Source organism: Hordeum vulgare, chromosome 5H (assembly GCF_904849725.1).
Source record: "Hordeum vulgare subsp. vulgare chromosome 5H, MorexV3_pseudomolecules_assembly, whole genome shotgun sequence".
NCBI lineage: Eukaryota > Viridiplantae > Streptophyta > Magnoliopsida > Poales > Poaceae > Hordeum > Hordeum vulgare.
The window spans coordinates 23,553,885-23,576,347 of record NC_058522.1 but is presented as its reverse complement, the minus strand read 5'-3'; the positions used below and the strand labels follow the sequence as shown (position 1 = coordinate 23,576,347).

Here is a 22,463-nt window from a genome sequence, read left to right as displayed (position 1 = left end):
TTCTACGCCACAACTCCCTCACTTCAGCTCAGCCGAATCGTCGGAGAAGATCGAAGCTCCACCCCCTGCCGAGACACCAAACTCGACGACCCAAAGTCTGATGTTATCCCTTTCGCCATGACTTTAAATCTGGTCGAGGAACCGCAAATGACTTCCACCCGAGTGCTAGTTTTGTATCTCGCATGGTATGGAAACCAAACTTCATCATGATGGGATTCGTTGCAGGAAAAACAAGTATATTTGCTAGAAGAGAACAAATTCACCCAAGATATAATCTATTAGATGCTAGCAGTGAGTGGGAGAAAGTCTACATACCCTTGTAGACCGAGAGCGGAAACTTTCTCAGAAATATGGTTGGTATAGTCATACTTTCTTCATGATCCAATATGATTAAGCATCCACTAGTGCACTTGCACCCTACAAAAATGGTTTTTACCCCCTTTCTGCGACGCAGTTTTATACCGCCACCTTGCATGTGTGGGCGATAGGGGGCCTATCCCACACGACACAGATAAATCATCGGTGATGCCTCCGTCCGGTCACACACGAAAGTTACAAATAGAGCATGTGTGGTTGGGAGGACCATCACAGGCAGACATACTGCAGAAGTCGTGTGAGATGTGCTTAGCATCCCACACAGGGAATTCCAAAGATACGTCTCTATTTGTATTGCACATCACACACAATTTTTTGCATATCATTGTTTGTGATAGAGTTGTCCATCACACATGATAGTTATAATTCTGTCAACTGTGTTCTTCAATACATCACTCAGGGTGCCTAGAAGAAACTGTTTGGCATAGGGCTATCCATCACAAACAAACTTGTTATGTGAAAATGTTTGTGATAGGGTGGCCTAATGCACATAGTTGTCGACCGAAAGTCATGTGTGATTGTTCACTGATCCGACATGGCAACTTACTAGAAACTGTGTGGGTTTGTTGAGATCATCGCCATGGTGTTGTCTTAGAAATCGTGTGCAATAGGAACTCCAATAATCATTCTAATTGACATATTATCTATAATCCATTTAGTAATCAAATTAACATTTCATATCATTCACACAATATATTTCTTATCCATATTATGGCAACTAGGATTTTATAATTGAATTACATCAGGGAACAACATCATATAGACATATACTACCTAGCTACCGAATTGCACAACATGATAAAGTTTCAAATGCAACATCTAAAATATTTGGAAAGTATCATCATAGATGGTAAATAGACAGATGAGTGTCTGATGTTCCACAAGTGTATGGGATTGCAGTAGTTTTCGAGCGTAGAGTATTCAACCCAAATTTATTGATTCGACTCAAGGGGAAGCGAAAGAATATTCTCAAGTATTAGCAGCTGAGTTGTCAATTCAACCACACCTGAAAGATTAGTGTCTGCAAGCAAAGTATCGGTAGCAAGGTAGTACGATAGCAACGGTGCCAGGAAAAGCCTTGCTGACGGGATGTAAGTGCCGCTTACCTAGACCTTCAACGGCGCCAACAAAATCTTGCAACAAGTAACAACACGGTAGTAAGGAACAGTAGTAGCAGCAGCAGCAAAGTAACAAGTAACAGCAATAGTGACAGAAGTAGCAACAGTAGCAGCAAAGTGGCCCAATCCCTTTTGTAGCAAGGGACAAGCCTAGGCAAAGTAACGTAGCGAGAACCAGTAGTAAAAGACTCGTAGGCAGTGGATCGGTGATGGATGTGATTCATCATGTAATAGCTATAACACGGAGAGATATGTGACTAGCTCCCGTTCATCAATCTAATGTAGGCATGTATTCCGTATGTAGTCATACGTGCTTAGGGAAAAGAACTTGCATGACATCTATTGTCCATCCCTCCCGTGGCAGCGGGGTCCTAATGGAAACTACAGGATATTAAGGTTCTCCTTTTAATAAAGAACCGTACCAACGCATTAACACGCGGTGAATACATGAACTCCTCATACTATGGTCATCTTTGGGAGTGGTTCCGGCTATTGTCACGCCGGGGTTGCCGGGTCATAACACATAGTAGCTGATTACAACTTACAAGATAGGATCTAAAACACACATATGTTGGCGACAACATAATAGGTCCAGATCTGAAATCATGACACTCGGGCCCTAGTGACAAGCATGAAGCATAGCCAAGTAGTAGCAACATCAATCTAGAACATAGCGGATACTAGGGATCAATCACCGTCAAGAACTAACTTGATTACATGATAGATCTCATCCAACTCATCACCGTCCAACAAGCCTACGATGAGATTACTCACAAACGATGAAGAGCATCATGGAATTGTCGATGGAGAAAGATTGATGATGACGATGTCGATGATTTCCCCTCTTCGGAGCCCGAAACGGATTCCAGATCTGCCTCCAGATGAAGAACAGGATGTGGCGGCGCCTCCGTATCGCAAACCACGATGAAACCTTCTCTTTGATTTTTTTTTCCAGGCGAAACGGTAGATATAGAGCTGAGATTGGTGGCGGTGGTGCCATGTGGGCCCCACAAGCCTGCACGGCGCGGCCATAGGGGGTGGTCGTGACCTGTGGGCTTGTGGCCCACTCGCACGCCCCCTCCGGTGGATCTTTGCGCAGGTATTTTTCTTTTATTCTAGAAAAAATCTCCGTAAATTTTCAGGACGTTCCAAGAACTTTTATTTCTGCACAAAAACAACACCATGGCAATTCTGCTGAAAACAGCATCAGTCCGGGTTAGTTCCATTCAAATCATGCTAATTAGAGTCCAAAACAAGGGCAAAAGAGTTCGGAAAAGTAGATACGACGGAGACGTATCCGTCTCATCTGGAAAACTGTTGAAGTAGAAGGAGAAGACTAAGCCTTCGATGATATTGAAGGTCCTCACGACTTTAGGCCAGTGCATATGTATGATTGCCCGCCCATCCTTCGTCCTCTTGAGGAAGACTTCAGGATTATACTATCGGTGTTGTATGAATACCTTCCACGCCTCTTGACCATACGGGTCGTTTGAGACATAAGCATTAATGAATTGCCTTGAAAAGGACTGGAAACAAACATATGCATAAATATATTTTCTAAAATTCAAAATGGCGCAAAGGCAAAATGACAAGATGAAAGAGATAGTACCATCCTATAGTTGACCGATGTCTTCTTCATTGTGCAGACAAACATCTTGTTGTTTATGATAGCTAGTTTCTTTATGTTAACAATCTTTGTGAGTTTTCTTATTTGACTGATATTCAAGGACACTTCATTTCCCCACATGCAAAAGGGTCAAAAAGTGGCTTTAAACCTCTTACAGCAAGACATACAGGTGCGAGGATAAATTATTAAAAACCTTAATATTGGAATGGTTCCTGCAATTGCACAATGATCTGCTATTAGCCAAGGGACCATGGATATGAAAACCTTGACGATAAACTTCAGTGTCTGCCATTATTAATCCCTACAACATATTTAAGATAGATATTGATCATATTATAAGTGATATTTGGCATACTATCACTAAAATATGTTAATGAAAAATAAACACATTGCAGATCCAACACATTAATTCGAGCCACATGAAAAAGTCAGTTATCTAAATGAAGCATGTTAAGAATTAGGAAATATAGTTAATTGTATATGTTTCACGTGTATTTAGTACATCTAATTTCGATTTTTCTCACATGCATAGAAATACAAAATTGTGCCAAAAACAATCGAACATGATATTGCATATTTGAACTAAATAGTGAAATGATCACCACAACAAATGAACCAAACAGTTAACTAAGAACCACATTGCACAATTGAACGTACTAGAAGGTCAGATTGAAAGTAGAATTACATTGGACATTTCACTGGAATTTCTAAGTGAAAGGCAGGACCAGCACATGCAACAGGTAAGCCAAACATGCATAACCGGCATAGCTAGCTGAACATAGGTCCTTAGTGATAAAGCTAAGAAAACCAAGCTATTCCTCATCGTCGGAGATATCGATGACGATGGGATCCTTCAACTTGGAAGACGGCAAGGCCTCCAAACCGTGGGTGCACACCTCGTAGTGGCCTGATCCTGCATCAGCATCAACATGCCAGGTGTGGAGCTGAGGTAAGCACGGGCACGCTGAGAAAACACCTTGTAGTCTTTGCCGAACGCACCGACGGTGCCTAATAACCCACTAGTTTAGAGGATTGTTTGTAGCCTTTTTTGTTAAGTAAGAGTGTCGAACCCAATGAGGAGCTAAAGGTAGAATTAATATTCTCTCAAGTTCTATCGACCACCAACACAACTTTACGCACGCTAACGCTTACTTTACCTAGAACAAGTATGAAACTACTTTGCGGGAAAGAAACTAAAAGTACTTAGTAGGTGTAATAAGTAGGTTTGCAAGGTAATAAGGAGCAAGTAAATAAAATTTAGGGGATGTTTAGATGAAAGCTTATTGTGCAATGCAAGAGAAAGATTGTCCATAGGCAATTCAATATAACATGATAGATACTCATCATATGCAATAAAGGAGAGGCATACGCTAACATACTTTCCGTACATGGATCATATGCACTTATGATCGGACCTCTAGCAAGCATACGCAATTACTAGAAACCATTAAGGTAGACCAAACCATAGCATTAAGCATCAAGTACTCTGTACTCACGTACGCACACAACTCCCTTACTGGGGTGTAAGCTTCTATCACTTTAGCCACCCACTATAAGCGAATCATGAACATATTGCAAACCCTCCAGCGTGAATCCTTCACGTGTGCGCCTCACGAAAGGCACCTTAGGACATTACCATATCAACACACAACTCATATCAAGAGCATCATATCATAATTAACCCGTAGGACAAAGGAAATATACTCAAACATCATAGGATAGCCACACATCATTGGATAATAATATATACCATTAAGCACCAAAGAAAACTTACCCTGACACGAGGGGAATTGGACGTCCCCTGCGCCTTGACGCCCTGTACGTCAGCGGACGGGCGCCTGGGGGCAGAACGGCCAACCGAGCCTTCTTGGTGGCCGAGGCAATCGGTGGCCCTTCGACTGGCCGTTTCTCCCTGCACCACTCCTCTGTCGTGTGGTGACGGCCGGCTGCCCCGCAGCCGACTGGTTCCTAGTCGGGAGCTCCTCTCTCGGGGCGGCTCCGCTGCCGCAGGTGACACATCCAGAATGCGCACATCATCATCGTCGTTGTCGGTCCAATCTTCAAAATCACGTCGGGACGGGACTCACCAGATGATCTGGGCCCATCGGCGGCGGCGCCAGTCGGTACCTCCACCTCGTCCTCCTCCGCCTCCGGCAATTCCTAGTTGTTGGGGAACGTCGCATGGGAAACAAAAAATTTCCTACGCGCACGAAGACCTATCATGGTGATGTCCATCTACGAGGGGGATTTCAGATCTACGTACCCTTGTAGATCGCACTGCAGAAGCGTTAATAAACGCGGTTGATGTAGTGGAACGTCCTCACGTCCCTCGATCCGCCCTGCGAACCATCCCACAAACCGTCCCGCGATCCATCCGACAATCCGCTCCGATCTAGTGCCGAACGGACGGCACCTCCGCCTTCAGCACACGTATAGCTCGACGATGATCTCGGCCTTCTTGATCCAGCAAGAGATACGGAGAGGTAGATGAGTTCTCCGGCAGCATGACGGTGCTCCGGAGGTTGGTGGTAATCTAATCTCAGCAGGGCTCCGCCCGAGATCCGCAGAAACGCGATTTAGAGGAAAAACCGTGGAGGTATGTGGTCGGGCTGTCATGTAAAAGTTGTCTCAAATCAGCCCTAAAATCTCCGTATATATAGGTGGGAGGGGAGGGGCCTTGCCTTGAGGCTCAAGGAGCCCCAAGGAGTTTGGCCGAAGGGGGGAGGAGGAGTCCTATTCCAATCCTAGTCCAACTAGGATTGGAAGGTGGAGTCCTTCCCTTCCTTCCCACTTCCCCCCTTTTTTTTTCTTTGATTTTCTTATCTCCCTGCGTAGGGGCCTCTTTGGGCTTGCCCACCAGCCCACTAAGGTCTGGTGCGGCACCCCTAAGGCCTATAGGCTTCCCCGGGCTGGGCTGCCCCCCGGTGAACATCCGGAACCCATTCGTCATTCCCGGTACATTCCCGGTAACTCCAAAAACCTTCCGATAATCAAATGAGGTCATCCTATTTATCAATCTTCGTCTCCGGACCATTTCGTAAACCCTCATGACGTCCGTGATCTCATCCGGGACTCCGAACAACATTCGGTAACCAACCATATAACTCAAATACGCATAAAACAACGTCGAACCTTAAGAGTGCAGACCTTGCAGGTTCGAGAACTATGTAGACATGACCCGAGGGACTCCTCGGTTAATATCCAATAGCGGGACCTTGATGCCCATATTGGATCCTACATATTCTACGAAGATCTTATCGTTTGAACCTCAGTGCCAAGGATTCATATAATCCCGTATGTCATTCCCCTTGTCCTTTGGTATGTTACTTGCCCGGGATTCGATCGTCAGTATCCGCATACCTATTTCAATCTCATTTACCAGCAAGTCCCTTTACTCGTTTCGTAATACAAGATCACGTAACTTACACTAAGTCACATTGCTTGCAAGGCTTGTGTGTGATGTTGTATTACTAAGTGGGCCCCGAGATACCTCTCCGTCACACGGAGTGACAAATCCCAGTCTTGATCCATACTAACTCAACGTACACCTTCGGAGATACCTGTAGAGCATATTTATAGTCACCCAGTTACGTTGTGACGTTTGATACACACAAAGCATTCCTCCGGTGTCAGTGAGTTATATGATCTCATGGTCATAGGAATAAATACTTGACACGCAGAAAACAGCAGCAACAAAATGACACGATCAACATGCTACGTCTATTAGTTTGGGTCTAGTCCATCACATGATTCTCCTAATGATGTGATCCCGTTATCAAGTGAAAACACTTGCCTATGGTCAGGAAACCTTGACCATCTTTGATCAACGAGCTAGTCAACTAGAGGCTTACTAGGGACAGTGTTTTGTCTATGTATCCACACAAGCATTGTGTTTCCAATCAATAAAATTATAGCATGGATAATAAACGATTATCATGAACAAAGAAATATAATAATAACTAATTTATTATTGCCTCTAGGGAATATATTTCCAACAGTATCCCACTTGCACTGGAGTCAATAATCTAGTTCACATCACCATGTGATTTCAACGAATCCAACACCCATATAGTTCTGGGGTCTGATCACGTCTTGCTCCTGAGAGAGGTTTTAGTCAACGGTTCTGAAACTTTCAGATCCGTGTGTTCTTTACAAATCTTTACGTCATCTTATAGATGCTACTATTGCGTGCTATTCGGAAATACTCCAAATATCTACTCTACTATACGAATTCGTTTCACTACTCATAGTTATTTGGATTAGTATCAAAGCTTGCATCGACGTATCCATTTATGACGAACTCTTTAACCACCTCCATAATTGAGAAAAATTCCTTAGTCCATTTAGTTACTAAGGATAACTTTGACCGCTAATCAGTGATTCAATCCTGGGTCACTCTCTGTACCTCTTAACAAACTTGCTGCAAGGCACACATCAGGTGCGGTAGTCAGCATGGCATACTTTAGAGTCTACGGCTAAGGCATAGAAGACGACCTTCGTCTATTCTCTTTATTCTGCCGTTGTCGGGTTTTGAGTCTTACTCAAATTCACACCTTACAACACAGTCAAGAACTCCTTCTTTGCTAATCTATTTTGAACTCCTTCAAAAACTTGTCAAGGCATGCATCTTGTTGAAACTTCTATTAAGCGTTTCGATCTATCTCCATAGATCTTGATGCTCAACGTTCAAGTAGCTCAATCCAGGTATTCCTTTGAAAAACTCCTTTCAAGCAACCTTGTATGCTTTACAGAAATTCTACCTTACTTCTGATCAACAATATGTCAACCACATATACTTATCAGAAATTCTATAGTGCTCCCACTCACTTCTTTGGAAATACAAGTTTCTCATAAACCTTGTACAAACCCAAAATCTTTGATCATCTCATCAAAGTGTATATTCCAACTCCGAGATGCTTGCACCAGTCCATTGAAGGATCGCTGGAGCTTGCATACTTGCTAGTATCCTTAGGATCGACAAAACCTTCTAGTTGTATCATATACAATCTTTCCTCAAGGAAGCCGTCGAGGAAACAATGTTTTGTCATTGTATGTGCAATATTTCACAAATAATGAAGCAACTACTAACACAATTCCAACAGACTTTTAGCATCGCTACGAGTGAGAAAGTCTCATCATAGTCAACTATTAGATCTTGTCGGAAACATGTTTGCGACAAGTCGAGCCTTTCTTAATAGTGACGATTCACCATCATCGTCTGTCTTCCTTATAAAGATCCATCTTTACTTAATAGTCCTACGACCATCAAGTTCTTCAAAAGTCTATACTTTGTTCTCACATATGGATTCTCTCTCAGATTTCATGGCCTCCAGCCATTTGTCGGAATCCAGGCCCACCATTGCTTCTCCATAACTCGTAGGTTCATTGTTTGTTCAACAACATGACCTCCAAGACAGGGTTACCGTACCACTCTGTAGTAGTATGCGACCTTGTCGACCTACGAGATTTGTAGTAACTTGATCCAATGCTTAATGATCACCATCATCAGCTTCCACTTCAATTAGTGTAGGCACCACAGGAACAACTTCCTGCGCCCTGCTACACACTGGTTGAAGTGATGGTTCAGTAACCTTATCAAGTTCTACCTCCTCCCACTCAATTCTTTCGAGAGAAACCTTTCCTCGAAAAAGGATCCGTTTCTAGAAACAAACACTTTGCTTCCGGATCTGAGATAGGAGATGTATCCAACTGTTTTGGATATCCTATGAAGATGCTTTCATCCGCTTTGGGTTCGAGCTTATCAGACTAAAACCCTTTTCACATAAGCATCGCAGCCCCAAACTTTCAAGAAACGACAGCTTAGATTTCTCTAAACCTTAGTCTATATTGTGTCATCTCAACGGAAATACGCGGTGCCCTATTTAAAGTGAATGCGGTTGTCTCTAATGCATAACCCATAAATGATAGTGGTAATTCGATAAGAGACATCATAGTATGCACCATATCAAATAGGGCGTGGCTATGACGTTCAGACACATCATCACACTATGGTGTTCCAGGTGGCATGAACTGCAAAACAATTTCCACATTGTCTTAACTGCGTACCAAAACTCGTAACTCAGATATTCATCTCTATGATCATATCGTAGATAGTTTATCCTCTTGTTACGACGAACTTCACTCTAAAACAGAATTGAACTTTTCAATATTTCACACTTTGTGATTCATCAAGTAAATACTCCTGTACCTACTCAAATCGTCAGTGAAGTAAGAACATAACGATATCCACTGCGTGCCTTAGCACTCATTGGACTGCACACATCAAAAATGTATTATTCACAACAAGTTAGTCTCTTGTTTCATGTGGCATGTTTTGGATGTCTCAAGTGATTCAAAATCAAGTGAGTCCAAACGATCCATCTCTCATGGAGTTTCTTCATGCATTTATACCAACAGGTATGGTTTGCATGTCTCAAACGTTCCAAAAATGAGTGAGTACAAAGAGCCATCAGCATGGAGCTTCTACATGCATTTTATACCAACATGACTCAAGTGGCACTGCAACAACTAAGTGGTACTATCATTATTACTTTGTATCTTTTGGCACTAATATTATGAAGATGTGTAACACTACGATCGAGATTCAATAAACCATTGAGGGTCATTACTCAAGCAAATAGAACAACTATTATTCTCTTTAAATGAATAATCGTATTGCAATAAACACGATCCAATCATGTTCATGCTCAACGCAAACATCAAATAACAATCATTTAGGTTTTACCACCAATCCCGATGATAGAGGGAGCGTGCGATGTTTGATTACATCAACCTTGGAAACACTTCCAACACATATCTTCACCTTGCCTTTAGCTAGTCTCCGTTTATACCGCAGCTTTCATTTCGTGTTACTAATCACTTAGCAACCGAACCGGTATCCAATACCCTCGCGCTACTAGGAGTAATAGTAAAGTACACATCAACATCAAATATACTTCTTTCGACTTTGCCAGCCTTCTTATCTACCAAGTATCTAGAGTTGCTCCGCCTCAGTGACCGGTCCCCTCATAACAGAAGCACTTAGTCTCGGGCTTGGGGTTTAATCTTGGGTCTCTTCATTAGTGCAGCAACTGTTTTGTCGTTTCACGAAGTATCCCTTCTGGCCCTTGCCTTTCTCGAAACTTAGTGGTTTTACTAACCATCAACTATTGATGCTCCTTCTTGATTTCTACTTTCGCAGTGTCAAACATCACGAATCGCTCAAGGATCATTGTATCTATCCTTGATATGTTATAGTTCATCACGAAGCTATCACAGCTTGGTGGCACTGACTTTGGAGAACCATCAATATCTCATCTTGAAGATTAACTCCCACTTGATTCAAGCGATTGTCGTACTCAAACAATCTGAGCACACGCTCAACGATTGAGCTTTTCTCCTTTACTTCGTGGACAAAGAATCTCGTCGGAGGTCTCATACCTCTTAACAAGGGCACAAACATGAAATCACAATTTCATCTCTTTAGAACATCTCTTATGTTCTGTGACGTTTCAAAACGTCTTCGACGCCTTGCTTCTAACCCATTAAGTATTTTGCACTGAACTATCGCGTAGTCATCAGAAACGTGTATGTCAGATGTTCACAACATCCACAGACGATGCTTGAGGTGCAGCACACCGAGTGGTGCATTAAGGACATAAGCCTTCTGTGGAGCAACGAGGAAAATCCTCAGTTTTACAGACTCAATCCGCAAAGTTTTCTACTATCAACTTCCAACTAAATTTGCTCTAGGAACATATAAAAATAGCAGAGCTATAGCGCAAGCTAGATCGTAATTCGCAAATACCATTAGACTATGTTCATGACAATTGGTTCAATTAATCATATTACTTAAGAACTCCCACTCAAAAAGTACATCTCTCTAGTCATTTGAGTGGTACATGATCCAAATCCACTATCTCAAGTCTGATCATCACGTGAGTCGAGAATAGTTTCAGTGGTAAGCATCTCTATGCTAATCATATCTACTATATGATTCATGCTCGACCTTTCGGTCTCTTGTGTTCCGAGGCCATGTCTGCACATGCTAGGCTCGTCAAGTTTAACCCGAGTGTTCCGCGTGTGCAACTGTTTTGCACCCATTGTATGTGAACGTTGAGTCTATCACACCCGATCATCACGCGATGTCTCGAAACGAAGAACTGTCGCAACGGTGCACAGTCGCACTACAAGAAATATGCTCATACATGATGTTTTTTAAGATGTCGTTGATGAATTCGTCATAAATCTATGACTACTTCATCCAAAATCATCATAAACCGTTTGTGGGGATCAAATCTACCTATAAATTACGATGATGTGAGTCAAAATCGTCGTAACCGCATAAGATGAGATCGTCATAACTTTTACGATGATTACAAAAATGTCATAACATATTCTAACCAATCAGAACTCTTCCCACGGATCAATGACATGGCACCCATCCATCCATCCATCTATCTCACCATCTCACATCCATCCATCCATGTATTTACAGAAAAAAAAACCACCCACAGCCCAAACCCTAGCTCAGACGCCTCCCTCCTCCCCATCTCCTTGCCGCCGCCACCTCCTCCCCGTCCCAGCCCCCTCCCGATCCAGTCCTCCCTGCTCCCCATCTCCTCGCCGCCGCCACGTCCTCCCCGTCCCAGCCCCCTCCCGATCCAGTCCCCCCTCCTCCCCGTCTCCTCGACGCCGCCATCTCCTCCCCGTCCCAGCCCCTCCCGATCCAGTCCTCCCTCCTCCCGATCTCCTCGCCGCCGCCACGTCCTCCCCGTCCCAGCCCCCTCCTGATCCAGTCCTCCCTCCTCCCCATCTCCTCGCTGCCGCCACCTCTGCACCTGAGGATCGCCTCCGGTGGGCAGGATGCGGTGGGGCCGCTCGCCGGGGTGCTCGTGGGCATCAAGGATAACCTCTGCACCGCCAGCATGCCCTCCACTGGCAGGTCGCGGATACTGGACGGGTTCCAGCCCGCGTATGACGCCACGGCCGTGCGGCGGCTGCGCGAGGCGGGCGCCATCGTGGTGGGGGAAAACTAACCTCGATGAGTTCGGCATGGGGAGCACCATCGAGGGCTCTGGGTTTCAGGTTTGGAGGCTCACCGACCAGATCCTGTATGTTGTTTTGTCCAAGTTCGTTGATGTTTGCATCATCTGAGAAAAGTGCTAAGGATGCGTATTTATGCTGGTTTGTAGAGGTCAATAAAATCAAATTCAGTGACTTAGTTTGTATAAGTCTTAACAGGGAACGGCATACTTTCTGATTATAATAAATCCCCTCCCATCTTTCACTTTTGTATGAGGTCCTGACCAGGATGTAAATTTGATGTAGAACTCAGAAAATTTTAGGGCAGTCATACTTTCTGATTATAATAGAAGTATTTTGTATACACCAAAAGATGTTTAAGCTCACTATCTGGTATACTCTGCAAGTTAGAAGCAACCAAAAGGATACCAACTATCAATCTTCCCCTTCATCAAAGATTAAGATGGTCTAATTTTCATCTGTGTAATCTGTTGCTCTGGTTTTCTTCCATTCTTTGTTTCTGTGAAAGGGGGAATCTAATTTCACTTTGTAGGATATTTGGTTCCATGTTTATCAGGCCCACTTGATAGCTGTGAAGTGTTATAGGTTTTAGTACCGGTGATTTACTTTTACAGCCAGAACAATTATCTTTGTTTTCTTTGATTTGGTTGATACTACGCTCACTATTTTCGTATTTTTTTCTACCGAGTCTACTGTTTGTGCCACTGGTATCCTGATTGTGTTATCTTCTTGTCCAGTGTGTGATCAGATGTTCTTTACAGAACTCACCAAGGAGGCTACGGATGTAGTTGGCTATTTCAGCACTAGAGTACATCATCTTCTAAATCTTCATGTTCCTTCAGGATTGCAACGGTATATATGGCGCGTACGTCAATGCTTCATAGGTGATCAACAAATAATGGTTCAAGAAGGCAGACTGCTAACCAATTATGTGACTATGAATGCTATTGCCATTCGCAAAATTCTCAAAAAATATGACAAAGTAATTTGTTCGTCTCTCAACAGTTATTATACAAGTCTCTTCAGGATCTTCCTGCTAATATGCTGTTGATTTGGCAGGTGCATGGTTCTGTTAGCGGTAGAGATTTCAGGAGGAAGATGCAAACTGAGCATACTGAACTGCTGTAGTCACCTTGGCTGATTGAGCTGTGTGCTTTCCATCTGAACTGTGATAGTTCATATATTGATGAACCCGCAGGCTTCTTCAAGAACTTTTCCTGTGACTTGACAGCAACACAGCCAGTAATGACAATGGCCATTTCTGAAACTATGAAATATGACTACAGCCTAACTTGTCCAATTTGCTTGGTGAGATTTTGTTTTTTCCTATATTTCTTCATCTCCTTATACTTTATTGATCTTGGTCCTAAGTACGAAAACGGCAACTGGAACATCATGTCTTTATTAACGACTTGAAGTAAAAAAAAGTGGTAGCACCGCATGCACAACCTTTGTACAGCGTGATACTGATACTCATCCCAAATTTGGAAACTCCTGTACATTGTGTTTGCAGGATGATAATATTCTACTCCCTCCATAAACTAACATAAGAGTGTTTAGATCACTATTTTAGTTATCTAAACACTTATATTAGTTTACGGAGGTAGTACTTCGCTAGGCCATAGGACATGTTCTTGTTAGGATTTTTCTAACCTATGGTTTTTTGTCGCTTGCGTAGGACACAATATTCAATCCATATGCGCTAAGCTGCGGTCACCTCTTCTGCAAAGGTTGTACGTGTGGCGCTGCATCCGTGTACATCTTCGAGGGTGTCAGGAGCGCGCCTCCAGAGGCCAAGTGCCCTGTATGCCAAGAGGTATGCGAGCAACCCTATGTGCTCTTATGTACTCCATCCGTCCGAAAATTATTGTCTTAGATTTGTCTAGTTATGAATGTATCTAGTCATGTTTTAGTATTTAGATACATTCATTTCTAAACAAACCAAAGACAAGAATTTTGGGACGGAGGGAGTATCATTTTTGCATCTCCTATGCATCATCGCAACTGCACCGTAAACAAGAATGTTGTGTTGCTTACATTAATTTCCATGGTAAAGATATATTTGCTCATGCCGCCAGTATGAATGTAGTTGCTACCTGACACTCGAGACTAATTTTGTTCCATATACTTCAGGTTGGTGTGTTTGCTCACGCCGTGCATATGAATGAACTTGACCTGCTCACCAAAACAAGGTAAACTGTTAAGACTTAACCAGCTCTCCCCTTGTACGCAATGCGTGAGATTTCCCCTTGTGGGAGTGGTTGGGGATAGAGTGTGAGAAGGCATGTGCACATGTGCAATTCCTGCAAGCCAACAACAGGGTTGCCCACACTTGGTATCGGCCCACGTCGATGGTATATTTTTTGTAATCCTGGTTCACATCAATGGTATTCTGCAAATCATGCCTTACTCTTTGATATTGCAATTATAGTGCCAGTGCTTCATGGGAAGGATTATGGGAAGACAAAAATGAGTTATCCAGATTGGGATGGGTACACAATTGGATACTACGGTCGCATTTTTGAAGCTCGAAACAAGACCAAAGGTGGTTCTTTCGAGGTACAAATTCTGCCTGAAGATGAAAAAAAAAAGATTCTCAGCTTCCTTGGCATATATATTCGATGAAGTATAAAATCCTCTGTTTTTCATTTCCATGTAGGGTGGCGATAAAGAATCTTATATTTCTCTTATATTGTTTCCATATTATGGTGTACTTATATTTCTCTTATATTGTTTCCATATTATGCACTTATGCTTAGTGAAAACTGACAACAGTCAATAACCAGTGAGAGTACCTTACTATATCATGTCCAATAATAATTACTATAGTATTTGATGCTGCCTTCTTTTTGAGTTATTCAAGTATGGGTCATTCAACTACATTTTTTGCCTACAGACCGGTATATCTTACTTTAGATTAATCATTTCAGCTTCACACAATTAATTAAGGCTAAAAGGGGTCAATTTTAGGACTCTTCATAATTTAGCTGTCATTTTTTTGTTTTGTTATTGTTCAGTCCATCTTTATAGGTTACATCAGTGGTAGTTATTTTAATTGGCTAGACTCAAACTTCTCTCATCTGAGTTGAGAAACATTTGTCGCTTCAAGGTTTCCGCCATGGATTGCTTGTTTTTGTGCCTTGTTTCTATTGTTGATCTGTATCTTGTAGCTCTTAAAAATATGGTTGTTTTCTTCTACAGGACCTCCAGGCCTAAGAAAGTTGAAGTGAGAAGCCTTGAAGCCAATTGTGTGAAGCTCTACTTATCCAAGAATGCATATTATATATTGTAATAATAGACATATCTCCTTTGTAATAGATTGGAAATGTTGTAATATGCTACCTTCGTGTTAATTTGATGAATTTCACATGTTCTTTTTGCTCTATTTGAAATATTCATATCGTATGCGATTTGGAAATGTGTGAAATGAAAACCTGACCAGAACTTCTTGACATATCAGAAAAATTATGAGAAGAACGTGACAAGTGGGACCTACACACAAAACTAAAATTTAAAAGGCCAAAACTGAAACTGGACCAAATGTATTTGGGAACTAAAAGGCCAGGGCCCAAATTATCATGATAATTTTTTTTTGAAAAAATACTAAAGTGGCTGTAAATAGGCTAAGGCCCAATAAGAAAAAGCCCAAAAAAATAAACCAGCCCATGTGATCCATTGAAATGGGTTGGGCTGATTTCAACTATGATGTTTTGATTTCGTCGTAATTTTGCCACGTAGGACTGCCACGTAGGACTGAGTTAGATTGTCAACGACGATTTAGGATCGTCGTAAATGTTACGACGATCCAGGAATCGTCGTAAAAGTTACGACGATTTCGATCAAAACATCGTTGCTGTTCATTTCTGACGCTTGGTTTTTCGTCGTGAGATCGGCGTAAACTAAAAACCGTGATGATGTAGCGACGAAAATATAGCGTCGTGTATTAGCATATTCCTTGTAGTGTCGGGGAGAACACAATTTCGTCTTGAAATTTTAGTGAGAGATCACCTCATAATGCTACCGTCGTTCTAAGCAAGATAAGGTGCATAAAGGATTAACATCACATGCAATTCATAAGTGACATGATATGGCCATCATCATGTGCCTCTTGATCTCCATCACCAAAGCGCCGGCACGATCTTCTTGTCACCGGCGTCACACCATGATCTCCATCATCATGATCTCCATGAACGTGTCGCCATCGGGGTTGTCATGCTACTCATGCTATTACTACTAAAGCTACGTCCTAGCAATATAGTAAACGCATCTGCAAGCACAAACGTTAGTTTAAAGACAACCCTATTGCTCCTGCCGGTTGCCGTACCATCGACGTGCAAGTCGATATTAACTATTACAACATGATCATCTCATACATCCAATATATCAGATCACATTGTCGGCCCTATCACATCACAAGCATACCCTGCAAAAACAATTTAGACGTCCTCTAATTGTTGTTGCATGTTTTACGTGGTGACCATGGGTATCTAGTAGGATCGCATCTTACTTACGCAAACACCACAACGGAGATATATGAATTGCTATTTAACCTCTCTCCAAGGACCTCCTCGGTCAAATCCGATTCAACTAAAGTTGGAGAAACCAACACTCGCCAGTCATCTTTGAGCAACGGGGTTGTGATTCCGTGACAGCAGACCTTCCCCTGCAACGACACCAGAAGAATGCTGCTAGCACTCTCCGGCAATCGAAACTAGAAGAATGTTGTTGACGGCCCACCAGTGCGTGGGATCGCAGCAGTTTTCGAGGGTAGAGTATTCAACCCAAATTTGTTGATTCGCCAAACAGGAGGTGAGAGAATACTCTCGAGTATTAGCAGCTGAATTTATCAGGTTCAACCACACCTGAAAGTTTAGTATCTGCAAGCAAAGTATTAACAACAAAGTAGTATGATAACAACGGTGCAGAAATGATGTGTTGACGGGAGACTATTCCTCATGATTGTATCAATGGCGCCAAGTTGCCTCGTTGACGGAAATTGTCTGTTCCCGTCAACAACCAGCGAATCAAGATTGTAGCAGGTAGCAGCAGTGTAACGAGTAATAGCAGCGGCAAGGAACAGCAGTAGTGACAGCAGTAGCAAGTAGCAACAGTAGCAAGCGATAGTAGTAGCAACAGTAGCAGCAGAGCAAGACAAGTAACAGCAGTAGAGCAAGACAAGCAACAGGACGAGAGCAAGACAAGTAACAGCAACAGTAGGACAAACTCGTAGGCAATGGGTCGGTGATTTGTTTGGATGATATTCATCATGCAACAGTTATAACACAGAGAGATATGTGGCTAGCTCCCGTTTGTCAATGTGATGTAGGCATGCATTCCGTGTGTCGTCATACGTTCTTAGGGAAAAGAACTTGCATGACGTCTATTGTCCATCCCTCCCGTGGTAGCGGGGTCCAAAAGGAAACTACGGGATATTAAGGTTCTCCTTTTAATAAAAACCGGACCAACGCATTAGCACTTGGTGAACACATCAACTCCTCAAACTATGGTCATCACCGGGAGTGGTTCTGGTTATTGTCACTCCCGGGTTGCCGGATCATAACACATAGTAGGTAACTACAACTTGCAAGATCGGATCTAAAACACACATATATTGGTGACAACATAATAATTTCAGATCTGAAATCATGGCACTCGGGCCCTAGTGACAAGCATTAAGCATGGCAAAGTACTAGCAACATCAATCTCAGAACATAGTGGATACTAGGGATCAATCCCCGTCAAAACTAACTCAATTACATGATAGATCTCATCCTACTCATCACCGCCCAGCGAGCCTACGAATAGATTACTCACGAACGACGAAAAGCTTCATGGAATTGGAGAGGGAAGAAGGTTGATGATGACGATGGCGACGATTTCCCCTCTCCTGAGCCCAAAACGGACTCTAGATCTGCCCTCCAGATGAAGAACAGGTTGTGGCGGCGCCTCCGTATCGCAAACGCGACGAAATCTTCTCTCTTTATTTTTTCTGGGACGAAAGTGAACTTATAGAGCTGAGATTGGGGGCGGCAGAGCCACGTGGGCCCCACAAACTTGCCATCCGCCACTAGGGGGTGGCGGTGGCAGGGCTTGTGGCCCCCTGGCCCACCCCCTCAGGTGGATCTTTGCACAGGTATTTTTCATATTTTCCGAAAATAATCTCCGTAAATTTTCAGGACGTTCTGAGAACTTTGATTTCTGCACAAAAATAGCACCAAGGCAATTCTGTTGAAAACAATGTCAGTCCAGGTTAGTTCCATTCAAATCATGCAAATTATAGTCCAAAACAAGGGCAAAAGTGTTTGGAAAAGTAGATACGATGGAGACGTATCATGTTGCTCGTAGCGATGAAACCAGTCTCTCGTAAGCGTACGAGTAATGTCGGTCCGAGCCGGTTCGATCCAACAATACCGCGGAATCAAGAAAAGACTAAGGAGGACAGCAAATCGCACATCACCGCCCAGAAAAACTTTTGTGTTCTACTCGAGATAACATCTATGCATGAACCTAGCTAAGGATGCCACTGCTGGTGAACGTCGCATGGGAAACAAAAAATTTCCTACGCACACGAAGACCTATCATGGTGATGTCCATCTACGAGGGGGATTTCAGATCTACGTACCCTTGTAGATCCCACAACAGAAGCGTTAATAAACGCGATTGATGTAGTGGAACGTCCTCACGTCCCTCGATCCGCCACGCGAACCGTCCCATGATCCGTCCCACGATCCGCTCCGATCTAGTGCCGAACGGACGGCACCTCCGCTTTCAGCACACGTACAGCTCGGCGATCATCTCAGCCTTCTTGATCCAGCAAGAGAGACGGAGATGTAGATGAGTTCTCCGGCAGCGTGACGGCCTTCTGAATGTTGGTGGTGATCTAATCTCAGCAGGTCTCCGCCCGAGCTCCGCAGAAATGCGATCTAGAGGAAAAACCACATAAGCAAGTGACACAAAGGTCTCACGGTAAACTAATATCAATGGTATAATCAGCTAACGAGCAAATAATAATGAGTTTCGAATACCAACACTTCAATCAAAACAAGCATGAAGCAATATGAATAGGTGGTATCTCGCTAGATCTTTCTGAGACCGCAAAACATAAATGCAGAGCACTTTCAAAGATCAAGGGCTCACTAAACATTTTAATTCATAGCAACGAAGATCCAGTCATAGTCATACTCAATATCAATCAAAAGCAAAGCATAAAAATGACAGAGGTGCTCTCTAATTGGTGCTTATATAAGAAGAGGATGACTCAACAGGAAAATAAATAGACATGCCCTTCGCAGAGGGAAGCATTGATTTGCACAGGTGCCACAGCTCAAGCTTTGAAAACAGAGACAATAATTTTGGGTGGCATGCTTTCATTGTCAACGCAATGACCAAGAGTTCTGAATATCTTCCATGCTACTCATGCTATAGGCGGTTCCCAAACAGAAAAGTAAAGTTTTAACTCCCCCACCACCAATCAATCACACTCCACGGCTAGCCGAATCCTCGGGTACCGTCCATACTAACATCAATCTGGGGGAGTCTTGTTTTACAGTTATGTTTTCGATTTAAGCGTGGAACTGGGCATTCCAATTACCGGCCCCTTTCTCGTGAAAGACAGTGAATAAACACATGTCGAGGATAACACTCCTAGCATGGAAGATACCAATAGCCCCTTGTCACCACATGAACGGTTCGGGCATGCAAAACAGATTATTTCTTGAAGGTTTAGAGAGTAGCACATGCAAATTTACTTGGAACGGCAGGTAGATACCGCAAATAGGTAGGTATGGTGGACTCTCATGGAAGAACTTTTGAGTTTATGGAAGTGGATGCACAAGCAGTATTCCCCATAGTACAAGTGAAGGCTAGCAAAAGACTGGGAAGCGACCAACTAGAGAGCGACAACAGTCATCAAGATGCAATGAGTTTGACTAACATTGAATGCAAGCATGAACAGGATATAAATCACCATGAACACGACCATCATAGAGGTTATGTTGATTTTGTTTCAACTACATGCATGAACATGCGCCAAGTCAAGCCACTTGAATCATTCAAAGGAGAATACCATCCTATTATACTACATCGTAGTCATCTCAAAATCTATGTTGGCGTTCAAGACAAACCATTATAAACTCTCAGCTAAATAAGCATGGCATCAGAAACTATGATCTCTAAGTTGTCATTGCAAACATGGTTCTCTCACAACAAAGCTGAATCTGGGTCGACAAGCTAGTCATATTTACAAAAACAAAATAGATAGAGTTCATACCAGCTTTTCAGTCTCAGTCACTTCATCATATATCATCATTATAGCCTTTCACTTGCACGATCGAACGATGTGAACAATAATAAGAGTGATCGTGCGTTGGACTAAGTTGAATCTGCAGGCAAACACAAAGAAGAAGACAAAGTAATATGGCTCTTTGAAAGCTAAACAGGTATGCATGCAAGAACCACTAAACATTGTAACCAATATCTTCTACCTTGACCCAAAGAAAAAGAAAACTATTTACACGGGAAAGCTTCCAACAAGCAAAAGAAGAAAGAAAAATATTTTTGGGTTTTCTCAAAAGGACACAAAACAAGAAAACAAGAAAACTAAAATAAACTAGCATGGATAATACAGTGGCAAAGTGTGGACACCGGCTAAAAAAGTGAAAGCATAAGCATGAATGTAAGGTCGGTGAGAACACGTACTCCCCCAAGATTAGGCTTTTGGCCTAGCTTGGTCTGCTCCCATGGATGGTCCTGGCGAAACCCAAAATCATAATGGGTGTTATACAGGAGTGCTGCAGCCACTGCCTGAATAGCTGCCTCACAAAGTCGAGCAGCCGTCGCCTCCCTCTCATACTCCTCAGCCTCTCCTATGGTTATGTAGTATCTTCGTTTTACGTGAAAGTCAAAGAAAGCAGGAGCAGGAAGGGTAATATGGAAAACACGATGTCGGTTAAATATCAAGCGGTATAGGAGGGATCCATGATCTCTCTCAAGGAACTGGTAGCGTGTTAGAGCGACACGATCAAGGTAGGTTGTACGGAGAGGAGGGTCTTCTGAACGGATGGATACTCCAAGACAATTTGCTAAGCGTGTAGCATAAACTCCACCAAAGAAATCCCCCTCACTGGCATTTTTATTCAGCCTTCTTGCTATTATAGCTCCCATATTGAAGCTCCTGTCACCTGTTAGTGCGCTCTTAAGGATACTAAGGTCGGAAGTGCACAGGTGACAATGTGCACCCTTGCCGTTAATGCACCTACCTATGAAGAGGGAAAAGTAGTGCAAGGCAGGGAAATGGATGCTTCCTATGGTGGCTTGCATGATATCTCTGGTTTCTCTAACAGTTATACTGGAGACAAAGTCTCTGACCGAACACTTAGAAGGATCATTAATACTACCCCCATTGGGTATCTTGCAAATCCTATTGAAATCCTTCAAATCCATGGCATAGGATTTATCGTACAGATCAAACAGTATGGATGAGTCACGGCCAACTGAAAATTTAAATCTACGCACGAAAGAGGCAGTGAGCATAGCATACTGTTCACATTTGTCTGAGAGGAATTCTTCTAACCCGGCATTGCAGACAAGTGTATCAAACTCATCCTTGAAGCCTGCTTCGATCATAAACTCATCGGAAGGCCATTCACATGGTTGTACCGGTGCTTCCCTTAGTTGAAAAGGTTCGGGCTCTAGAAAAGAAAGACGGGGACCCTTCTTACTTGAGGAACCACCATGAAACTTCCTCCTGAACATAATTTCCTTTTGCTGAAATTTTTGAAGTTCAAGAGAAAAGTGAATGAAGGCCCACCACACCTTGTAGAAACTACTCCTACTAGTGCCTAGAGACCGTATCACGCGCTAAAACTACTTGGGACCAACTAAAATCAAATTTCTAGCTCAAGAACAGGGTCACCAAGGTAGCAAGAATACGCGAAGGATAAAGCTCTAGAGCAAAAACTAATTGGACCAATGGAGGAGTCACTTACCAAGAAGTAATTTCCCCAAAACGGTTCAGAGAATGGTGCTTTGAGCAAGGAGATCGAAAATCATAGCCAAATGAGCAAGAACACGGGTTTGAGCTGCGAAACATTTTTTTCTGGAGGTGCAAGAAGAGGCTGGGAGCTAGAATGAGTGGAGGGGTTCCCAGTGGTCCCCACAAGCTTGCTAGCCGCCACCAGGGGGTGGCGGTGGCAGGGCTTGTGGCCCACTGGTCTGGCCCCCAGGCCAGCTCTCACGCCTAGTAATTTTCAAATATTCCAAAAAAAAATCATACTAAATTTTCAGGACCATCGGAGAAC

The 22,463-nt window shown here is 43.0% G+C and overlaps 1 pseudogene; it reads left to right on the top strand.

Annotated features, from left to right (window-relative positions):
• Positions 1–12,174: 12,174 nt before the first annotated feature.
• LOC123396225 lies at positions 12,175–15,457 on the top strand (annotated as a pseudogene).
• The last annotated feature ends 7,006 nt before the right edge of the window (positions 15,458–22,463 follow it).